The sequence below is a fragment of the Typopeltis vanoorti genome, chromosome 24 (genome assembly GCF_054136105.1).
Source record: "Typopeltis vanoorti isolate ZY-2024b chromosome 24, IOZ_Tvanoo_1.0, whole genome shotgun sequence".
Taxonomy (NCBI): Eukaryota; Metazoa; Arthropoda; class Arachnida; order Uropygi; family Thelyphonidae; genus Typopeltis; species Typopeltis vanoorti.
Genome location: NC_143572.1, coordinates 76,604,644 through 76,615,022, shown reverse-complemented (window position 1 = coordinate 76,615,022; position 10,379 = coordinate 76,604,644). Strand labels below are relative to the sequence as shown.

The 10,379-nt window shown below is 39.0% G+C and overlaps 1 protein-coding gene across 3 annotated transcripts in view; it reads left to right on the top strand.

Annotated features, from left to right (window-relative positions):
* The first annotated feature begins 3,723 nt into the window (after positions 1-3,723).
* Orc5 (origin recognition complex subunit 5) overlaps positions 3,724-10,379 on the top strand; it is a 183,402-nt gene continuing 176,746 nt past the window's right edge. For 2 of the 3 annotated variants that reach the window (XM_090413802.1, XM_090413800.1), the window contains exon 1: positions 3,750-4,006. The gene's annotated coding sequence lies outside the window, so the exon portion shown is untranslated. Of the gene's footprint in view, positions 4,007-10,379 lie in introns of all 3 variants that reach the window. The other variant, XM_090413801.1, reaches the window with a different exon arrangement.

The following is a 10,379-nucleotide window of genomic DNA, read 5'->3' as shown; positions in this document are numbered from 1 at the left end:
TCTCCCATCTAGTTCATTTGCCCCCGGACCTGATGGATTCCCAGCATCTAGGCTATGGAAGCTGCCTTTGCAGATATTTAAAGATCTACTTGATACCCTCGTTTCCTCCAGAACTATTCCTCCATATCTTCACAGTTGCAGAACTATATTTATTCCCAAGAAGGACAGCCACTAGAGCAGCAGACTACAGACCAATTATAGTTTCCGCGCGTGATTCTTCCTTTGTTCCAGAAAGTTTTGGTTAGGAGACTCCAAAAACATATTAAGGATGACCTCTATCAAAGAGCCGTTATCCCTTCGGATGGCTGTGCCGAAAACATATATGTCGTTTCCTCTCTTCTTCCTGATTCCCGACGCCGCCTTAGGCCTCTTTACATGGTGTCCCTGGATCTCCAAAAAGCCTTTGTTAAAGTTTCCCTTTCTGCTATTCTCATAGCGCTATCTCTTGCCGGATGCCCATACCCCTTGCTTTCATATGTATTGGAGCTTTGTTCTGGTAGCTCCCTTTCTATCACTACAGGATCCCATGCGACCACTTCCCGCTATTCAGGGAGTTCATCAGGGTGATCCTCTATTTCCTCTTTTCTTTAAATGCATCACCGATGGGTTTATTCGCTCTCTTCCTAACCATATTGGTTACTCCCTTGGTGCACACTCTCTTAATGCGATGGCCTTTGCTGACGACCTCGTTCTCGTGTCCTCTACTAAAGTAGGCCTGCAGGAATTCCTCAACCGGCCAGTTGACTTCTTTCATGTCAGAGGCCTTAATATTAATGTAGGGAAGTCCTGCTGTTTAGCCCTTGTCCCTTCAGGCTGTGAAAAGAAGCTTAGGATATCGAGACCATTGAGTTTTCCCTGCATGATAGGTCATTACATTCTTTGACCATTCTGGAAGAGTGGAGGTACTTGGGTATCTTCTTCACTCCAAAAGAAAGATCTCTCTCTTCAGCCTTGGTTGCAGGGCTTACTCTTTTGAAGAAAGCTCCTCTTAACTCACAACAGGGACTCTTTATTCTGTCTATCTACTTCCGAGGTATTACCACAATTTGGTGCTTGGAAGAACGTATGTTTCGGTACTATCCCGAATGGATAAGGCAGTTCGCTCTGCGGTGAGATCTTGTCTCCACTTTTTTAATCAGGATGGAGGGCTTGGTATTACATCTCTCCTCTAGTTGATTCCGTGACTGCATTTCATCCGGTTATCAAAGCTTGAAGCTTCCTCCTCAGCTATCTGCAGGGAGGCTTTCCATAGTTCTATTATTCAAAATGATTACAGGTGCACTAGGGGTTGGACCCGGTACCAGGGCTCCCAGACAGTGACAGCTTTGGCAGAGCATAAGAGATGGGGCATCTCTACTTCATGGCTCTGTCGATGGTGCCTCCCTTTGTGAATCTTACAAGTATCCCTCTCAACATTAGTGCATTAGGGATGGTACCAAAATATTACCAGGATATGAGTATGTAGACCTTATTAGGACTAGAATCAATGCCCTACCCACAAGGGCCCATATAGCTTGCTGCAGAGCTGCCTGCTGCTACAGTGAAACTCTATCCCACATCTCTCGTGTTGTTTTAGAACACATGGAATCCGTGTAGGAAGGCATGATGCCATGATCTCTATATTAAACAATCGTTTAAGAAATAAAGGTTGGGAGACCATGGTAGAACCTCGCTTCCATACAGAGGTAGGCATAAGGAAACCAGGTTTGATAATAAAGAAAGAAAAAGAAGTTTGAGTTATTGATGCCCAGGTAGCGGATACTGGGTGCCCACTCACCTCTGGCTATCTTAACAAAGTACAATACTGCAAGCAGAACCAAGACCTTGTAAGACTAATACAAGAGGAGTTTGGGGCAACTGCTCACTTTATCAGTGCTACTATTTTTTTTTGTGGAGTTTGGTGCTCTGATAGATATAAAGCTCCCTCTTTATTAGGACAGTCATATGGAGGGTTTAAAATTCTGTCTCTGTATGCTCTGCAGGGCACACTGGTGACATGGTACTGCCATCAGCGTATGACCGTTAGGATGCCTCGTACCGGAATCGGATGATCTCTTGAAAAGACTTCGGCCTAGTGAGATTTGTATGTGTAATATTCCCCTCTTAGTATGAAGTTAATAAATAACATTACTTAACACAATAATCTGCTAGTCTTTTAATCCCAATGTGAGTTTGAAAGGCCGTTTTAGTTCGATGTATCTTTGTAGACTGATGGGCAGTTAATCTCCCCCTTAGCCAATCAGATAGCTGGCTCAAAGTATTATTGATATTAAACAGCATCTGGTGAAGAGAGTACTGCAGAGAACGAGCATGATTTTTTTGGTCCTTAAGACAATATATTATTGTCTAAAATCGGTTTTCTTGAATTTCCCAGATGCGAGAGCCGAGTTTCCCAGTGAAAACCCACTTTTCCGTGCGCGTCAATCATTAGAATCCTCACGAATAACGAGCGAAGCTTTTCATGAAAGAGAGAGAGAGAGACGACGACGACGAGTCGTGTCTTTGGATTTCGGTCCCAACACTTGTATGACTATGCGCAGTAGTGTGTGTGTGTGTGTGTGTGTGTGTGTGTGTGTGTGTGTGTGTGTGTGTGTGTGTGTGTGTGTGTGTGTGTGTGTGTGTGTGTGTGTGTGTGTGTGTGTGTGTGTGTGTGTGTGTGTGTGTGTGTGTGTGTGTGTGTGTGTGTGTGTTCCTAAGAACGAGTTTTTGAGATATGAGGTTAAAAACTAGTCATCAGGAAAAAAAACCGTGCAGGCCTTGCTAGACATCGACTAACTTTTTAATCAATTGAAGAAAGATTTCGAATAAGTTCCTGTGGGCTACACTCTAATGGAAAACAGTTTTTCTTTGGGTAGCTTAGGGTATTTTTCGCCAACGCCATTTCCCTACAGCTACCGTTACTACCCTTTAGGGGATTGAAACGTGCCTACTCCTTTTAGGGAATAGAAGGCTTTAGCGAATAGCATTATATATTCTATTTTTTTTATTTTTTTTATTACTTTTATTTTTTGTTTGTTTGTTATGGGTAGGCCTGTGTAGCCCCGTGGAAGTGGCGGTTTGCATTCATAGCACTAGGCCGTCCGAAGGAAACTGGCCTACAGTTACCACCGATTGGGGGATTGAAACGTACCTACTCCTTTTGGGGAATAGAAGGCTTTAGCGAATAGCATTATATATTCTATTTTTTTTATTACTTTTATTTTTTGTTTGTTTGTTATGGGTAGGCCTGTGTAGCCCCGTGGAAGTGGCGGTTTGCATTCATAGCACTAGACCGTCCGAAGGAAACTGGCCTCATTTTGAATCTAGTTACTGACTAGAAGAAATTTTTTCTGATTCTTTTCTTTCGACTGGTTCTCGCGTTAGTCGATCTCGAGCATGAAAAGAGAGTTTTTTTTTTTTTATTATTCCGGAAACTCAGTTTTTCATCCAGTAAACGCAATAATATTGACAGTAGAGTCACAGTATTTTGTAAAAATTATATATACTGTGTTAGGGTACGAACCATGAGATCCGTATCCTAATGAAAGGGTAGAGAAGTACTGCCACTTCTCTGCCTTTCTTCATCGGAAGCCATCTATAATAGTGAGCAGCTATGATTGGTTACCGGTGGAGATTAAATTGGCCGATAGTCTCCAAATTAGATAGGTTAAAGCGACCTCACCTACTTTCCTATAAGTAAATAAAAGGAGTTAGGAAAATTTTAAATAATTTAACTTTGGCGCCGTTCGGAGTAGTTACTTAATGTCTGTTGTCACAGTAACAGTCACGTGAGTCGATGCCGCCTGTCATGAATTCCGAAAGTTATCTTTGGCGGGAAGTAAGCTTTGAGATTGTGAGGTTTGATGAATTGAAGTAAGCTTTTAGATTGTGAGGTTTGATGAATTGAAGTAAGCTTATTGATTGTGAGATTCAAGCATGCTAATCGCTGATGCCAAAAATGAAATTGCGAAAGCTAACAGAACAGCACTTTTCATAAAGTGAAATTCAGTTCTTGTATTACATTCGGGTAGGTCGTAATTAATACATTAATCAATGTAAAAATAATTACCATTTTATGAGTGGGGTCACAATGAAAAAATATATAAGGGTTTATATTTATGCATTTCTATTATGAACAATATTTGATTGGGCCTGCATTACATATAAAATATATATATACACATACATCGAGAGATAGACAGTATTTCTTCACACACACACAGAGACAGAGATAGTATTTCCTCATATATATATATATATATATATATATACATACACAGAGAAGGGGAGAGAGAGAGAGAGAGACCATTTCCTCATATATATATATATATATATATATATATAGCAGTTCCTGTTATCATGATTCTGGTGATGCGTCACCGAAACAAGGAAAATACAATCAGTATAATACATTCATGTTTCCAGGCTAGAGTACAAAATACTTGCACTGAAATTATGAACTGATTTTTCTACACATCTCCTCCCCATTATACCAATTTTTGAAGTTTCTGAATTAAAACCACAGTAATTGTTCTAAATAATGCTCTCCAGATTTTATTTTTAAGACTATCCAGGCATATTCATGAAGTTCTAAGACTTATCACAGGAGGCTTACACCAGCCTTAAACTCATACACAGATAATATACCCACAGTCACATATCTGATAATCTATTCCATTCTCTTCCTTTCTCCCTCCCAAAAAAACACCTCTTCATATCCTTGCAAACCATGTTCGTACAGAACTTGCCATAACACCTTGTTCTTCTCCTGCTGCGTACTGAAAAATTTCTGCTGCAACTGCCTTATAATATTCCTTTATGCTGTCTTTTCCACTTATCACATTTTGCAATCAGCCTGTTGTCATATCAAACATTTCACAGATCAATAAATGATCTCACTTCAATATCCCTGGAAAGCCCAGGTAACTAAATCTTTATATATATATATATATTCATGTAAATAAATATTTATTCATGTGACTTCCGCCCATAAAAATTTGTAAACTTACATTAGGCATTTAGGCTGGCTTCCAATAACTATGATGATAGTCTTACACCAGGTGATGAACATCATCTAAAGATATTTACAAACATAACTACTCACGGTGGGTTTTCAACTTACAGATTGTTGGAGATGCTATATGCTTGGCAAATCTGATGCAGTCACTTGTAGTATTGTGATAACATCTTTTTCCTTGTTAGTTTTCAATATCTAAGCACCTTTTGTGTCTTTTTGCTGACTTCTGCATCATCCCTAAACTACTAGCCTCATCAGATTCATGCATTGCAGCTCGATCAATATAATACATAGTTCATAATCAAGTGAAAATCCAGTGAATAACCTTGCAATGTGAAATGGGAATCGTTATATTTTGCCTCACAATATCAGTCTGTTCAGGTCTTCCCACTAGATTTCCACATTTTTCTTTACGGATGAACTCTAGTTTAGCATTATCATCAGCAAAAAAAAAACTAAATATTCAAGCGAATACACATAACTGTAGCTATAACAACTTTTATGTTTCATTATTTAATGAAACATAAAAGATCATTACTGCGATTAAGTGTAGTCACTTGAAGTCTGTCACAGGTTCCTCTGAAAGTTCAATAAGATAATTGTTCGTGGTATTATTACTATACAGATTAAAGAAGTAGCTCAAGCATAGGTTGTGGCACACTACTGGATTTATCCAGTTGTGAAGTTACTTCATGTGCAAACTTTGTTTGCTTACACTTGGATAAGGGATAAAAATAAAACCAAGAATATAATTTCTTGGCATCTTTAATTTATTGTACAGCTAAGTGGAAAAACTTTCAACAGTGGAAGAACTGATCTTGAATTATAGTGTGGACAGTAATAAAGAGTTATTTTTTATCAGGTAAAGGCTAGTTTATCATACTGAAAAACAATCTTAAGAACTGAAGAGCTGGCTTGGTTGGCTCATAGCATTTCTGCTATCTCACCTACAGATATTTCACATTATGTTGTAACATGGATTGTTATCATCATCAAATTCCTGACATGCATCCTCAGGGTGTGCAGGATATTATGATAGTAATGAAGTAACTTTTTCATGTAGTGCTAACTTCTTATCAACAATTTTCGTCCAAAGTAATCTGTTATCTGTCAAGACGCCAGTATTATCCTGTCTTACAATTCTCTCTTCATTCTATCCAACTACATCTTGGCCTTCCTATGGATCTTTTTCTTTTTCTCAAAACTAAATGGTGATTACCTCCTATTTCAAATCCTCTGTATACTGTGTCATGAATCAACATGAAGACATTGCTATCAACAGTAACATAGTCAGTAATACTTTTCTGGTGTCTTGAATCTTCTCTCCACATGAATTTGTGCACATCTTAATGTTGGAACATGGACTAGTAATAACTAGTCCATGTCCTGAACAGAAATCCAGCTAGTACTTACCATTATTAACCTGGCTTTAGCAATATGCTAGCCTTTTATAATAAAGTTACAAGAACATTAGATGAGGGAAAGGCATATACTGCCATTTTCCTAGACTTAGCAAAGGCATTTGACAGGGTGCCACATGATAAGCTGATATTCAAGTTGTAGCCCATGGGTCTGAATGTCAGATTGGTCAACTGGATTCAGGATTGGCTGTCTGATAGGTATCAGAGAGTTGTGTATGGTGGGGCAATTTCAAAGAGGCAGAAGGTTACAAGTGGGGTTCCACAGAGCTCAGTACTGGGACCTATATTGTTTAACCTTTATATCAATGACATTGTCCGTGGATTGCAAGGAGATATTCAGTTGTTTGTGGATGATGCAAAGCTGGGAAGGGTTATTAGTAATAGTGCAGATGTGGTAGCCCTGCAAGAGGATTTGAATAAGCTAGATAGATGGGCAAATGAATGGGGGTATCAGTTTAATGCAGCAAAATGTAAGGTCTTGAGGTTTGGGACACTGCATACTCAATGGGAGGAGTTAAACAGGAGAAAGTAGGGGAGACAAGAGATCTGGGGTTGATGATTGATAGAAACCTGAAATTTAGGAGACATATTGCAAAGGTAGTGAAGGTAACACAGAGGATTGCTGCAATAATGAGAAGGACACTGACCTACAGAGATAAAGGGGTTATCATTCTGTTGTGTAAGATTCTGATCAGACCACACTTAGACTATTGTTCTCAGATCTGGTCCCCAGGATTTGAAGGTGATAAATTAACTGTGGAAAGGGTTCAAAGGAGGATAACAAAGATGCTGTCAGGACTACAATGTTAGTTATTGAGGATCGGCTGAGGGAGTGTGGACTGCAGAGTTTGGTGGATAGAGAAGGAGAGGTGATATGATTGAGACTTTTAAACTGTTGAGAGGTGGTTACATGGTTGACACTGGGGAGTTCTTTCGCTTGGTTGAACAACGGCAGGGAGTCATGACAAGGGGCCATCCCTGGAAGTTGCAAAAGGATACTGTGAGAAAGAGGATGAGGAGTGGTTTCTTTGCATGGAGGGTGGTTGAACCATGGAATGCATTGCCTGATAGAGTGGTGAGAGCAAGAATGGTCAATGCGTTTAAGGAGTGGTATGATAGACTTTGTGTTTCCTAGGAGGGACCTCTCTCAATGAGTCTTGATAGACTTGTGCTTCTTAGAAAGGACCTCCCATGATGAGTCTTTTGACTCCATGGAGGCCTGAATAATAATAATAATAATATACAACCACCTAGTCAAAGGCATAACAAGTTCAGCTGTACATGTGCCAACATCCCATTCTGTTTGCTGAATTTTTGTTCAGATTGTGCTGCATTTCTAGAATCTTCTTCTCATGCACCCCTCTCTCTCATCATCCAGTTAGTGCTAGCACTCCATGTTACATTTACCAGGTTGATAGATTTTTGTAAAGTGAGCACTTATTATTTGAACAGTCTCATCTGCTTCAAACACAAGCATACTGTCTGCTTTCATTGAAATTCTTCTTCCACTTTAATTTCCTTTTTTACTTGCAGCATAATAATAAAATTCTCTTAGGTTTCCTTTAGCCTGCTCGGCTGTTTTTTTTTTTCTTTCTTTCTTTCTTTCTTTCTTTTTTTCCCATACTCCAACTTTGCTTTCTATGCAATGCTCATCTTGCCTGATCTTAATATATTTCATAAATCCTCTCATTTTTATTTTCACAGTATTCCTTCCAAATTAGGAAGAAATATTGTATAAATAAGGATGTCTTTTTCTTATCAATCTATTTAATGAATTTGCACATCCATTTCATTTCCACCCTTTTTTCTTTGAATTCTAGGAACATTAACACATTCATATACATCATTTAAGCATGTTTTCACTCTTACCATGGGACTGAACATGATATTCTCCTGAGTTTGTCGTAATTTCTAGCTTCATAGTCCAGCATGTAACCTTTCCTAATTGGAATCCTTATACACTTCCCAGGTAAGTACAGCATGATCACTATCACCAACTGGTGAAAAAACAGTTACTTCCTTAACTGAGACCTCTTCTGACACTACAATCAAATCTACCACTCTTTGACCTTGAATTCCTTCAGTCACATACTTCTTGATAAAATGTCATGCAATAACTTATTAAAATGCATATTTGGTCACCTGGGTTTCTTGTGGATTAGGAGGTAGTAATGAGGATTCAGAGATGAATAATCAAGCTGGTGACAGGTCTGTGGAATGGAAGACTCCATGGAGATACCATATAGTAATAATAAGAATCCTTCATTCTTATCATGAGTGTTCTCTGCTACTGTTTGGATAATTTGTTACCCAATTATTATTTATTTAGTATCCATTAGGATACTTTGGCAGTGCATTGTTCCTAGCAACTGTGAACCACCATGTCTGTAACAACACCCCATCACATATTGAGATTTGTATTCTCTTGTGTATGAGGTGAGTTTAACACACACGTGTTGACAAAAGTATTTGGACACCTTACGTGCCATGCAAATTTCGATATCCTACCACATGTGAATATTCAGGGAGTGTCTGCATAAGTCTGGTAATAAAAGGTGGGACATGCTGCATGTTGAGCTGAACTGACAGACTCCCAATGTTGGATGGTAGTTAGATGTCACATCAATGATCTTTCTGAATGTGACATTGCTACCCATATCAGTATACCAAAATCCACAGTTGCTTATGTCATTCGTACATGGAAAGTTGATGGTGCTACCACAGCAAGAAAACACCCTAGTAGGTCACCGACACTCATTGACTGAGATCGATGAGCTCTGTCTCGGAATGTTCAAGCATCTTGCACATCATCGGGACAGAACTCACAATCAACCTGGAAAGTATGCAGGGACATTTAAGAGGTTTTATAAAATTATAAAAGTCAGTCAGTCCTAGAACTGTCCACAGAGAATTGTAAGCTTTAAGTTAGCATTGCAGAACTGCTGTGAACAAGCCACATGTTACCCCTCAACACCAAACGACATTTGAACTGGTGTCTTTCACACCTTTCCTGGACCATAGATGATTGGAAAAGGGTTCTGTGGAGCAATGAATCACGCTTCCAAATGTTTCACTCTGATGGTCATATTCGAATCTGGAAATTACCCAGAGAATGGTTCGGGCAGGACTGCATCATTCCAGCTGTCAAGTTTAGTGGAGACTCATTAATCATATTGTGGATGTTTTAGTTGGATGGCTCTTGGTCCATTGGTGGACATGCCCAAAACCATGATGTCTGATGGCTACCTGGACATCCTCGAAACTTTATGCTTCCTATGCTTTGGAAGTACTTCTGCAATGACCCTTTCATGTTTCAGCATGACATTGCTCCATGCCATACTGCACTGCATGTTGGAGACTGGCTTCTGCAAAACAACATTGAAGTGTCGGACTGGCCAGCTCCGAGTCCAAACTCAAGAGTCGAACATCTTTGGAACAAATTAGAATGCTGAATTCATTCCAGACTACAGCGGATCATTAGCATCAGCAATGAGGAGTAGTTTAGTGCAAGGAATGGAAGAATATTCCTGTTGCAATATATCAGAAATTGGTAGAAAGCATGCCCCAAAGGGTAGATGTTGTCATTCAGGTGAAAGGTGGTCCCACTCTGTACTAGAAATGTAATTATGATTCATTTTTTTGACCACAACTAGGTATTCAAATACTTTTGTCAACATAGGGTATATAAAAGATGTTATCATTTTTGTCAGGGTATGCCACATAAGAGGTTTGTGGTTAGGAAGATTTGATAACTTTTGACAGTTCTTTACATGTAGGTTATCTCCAGTTTATGCGAATCAAGGATAGTTGAGATATAATGATAATGTATAGGAAGCCAAGTATAGTGATGGTTTTTTTTCTTCATTTTTTGTTTGTTTTTCAAGAAGTAATAACTAAATAAAACCTAGGTGAGAACCTTCCATTATTCTACTAAGAACATTTTTGGTATATCTCTCAAAAGT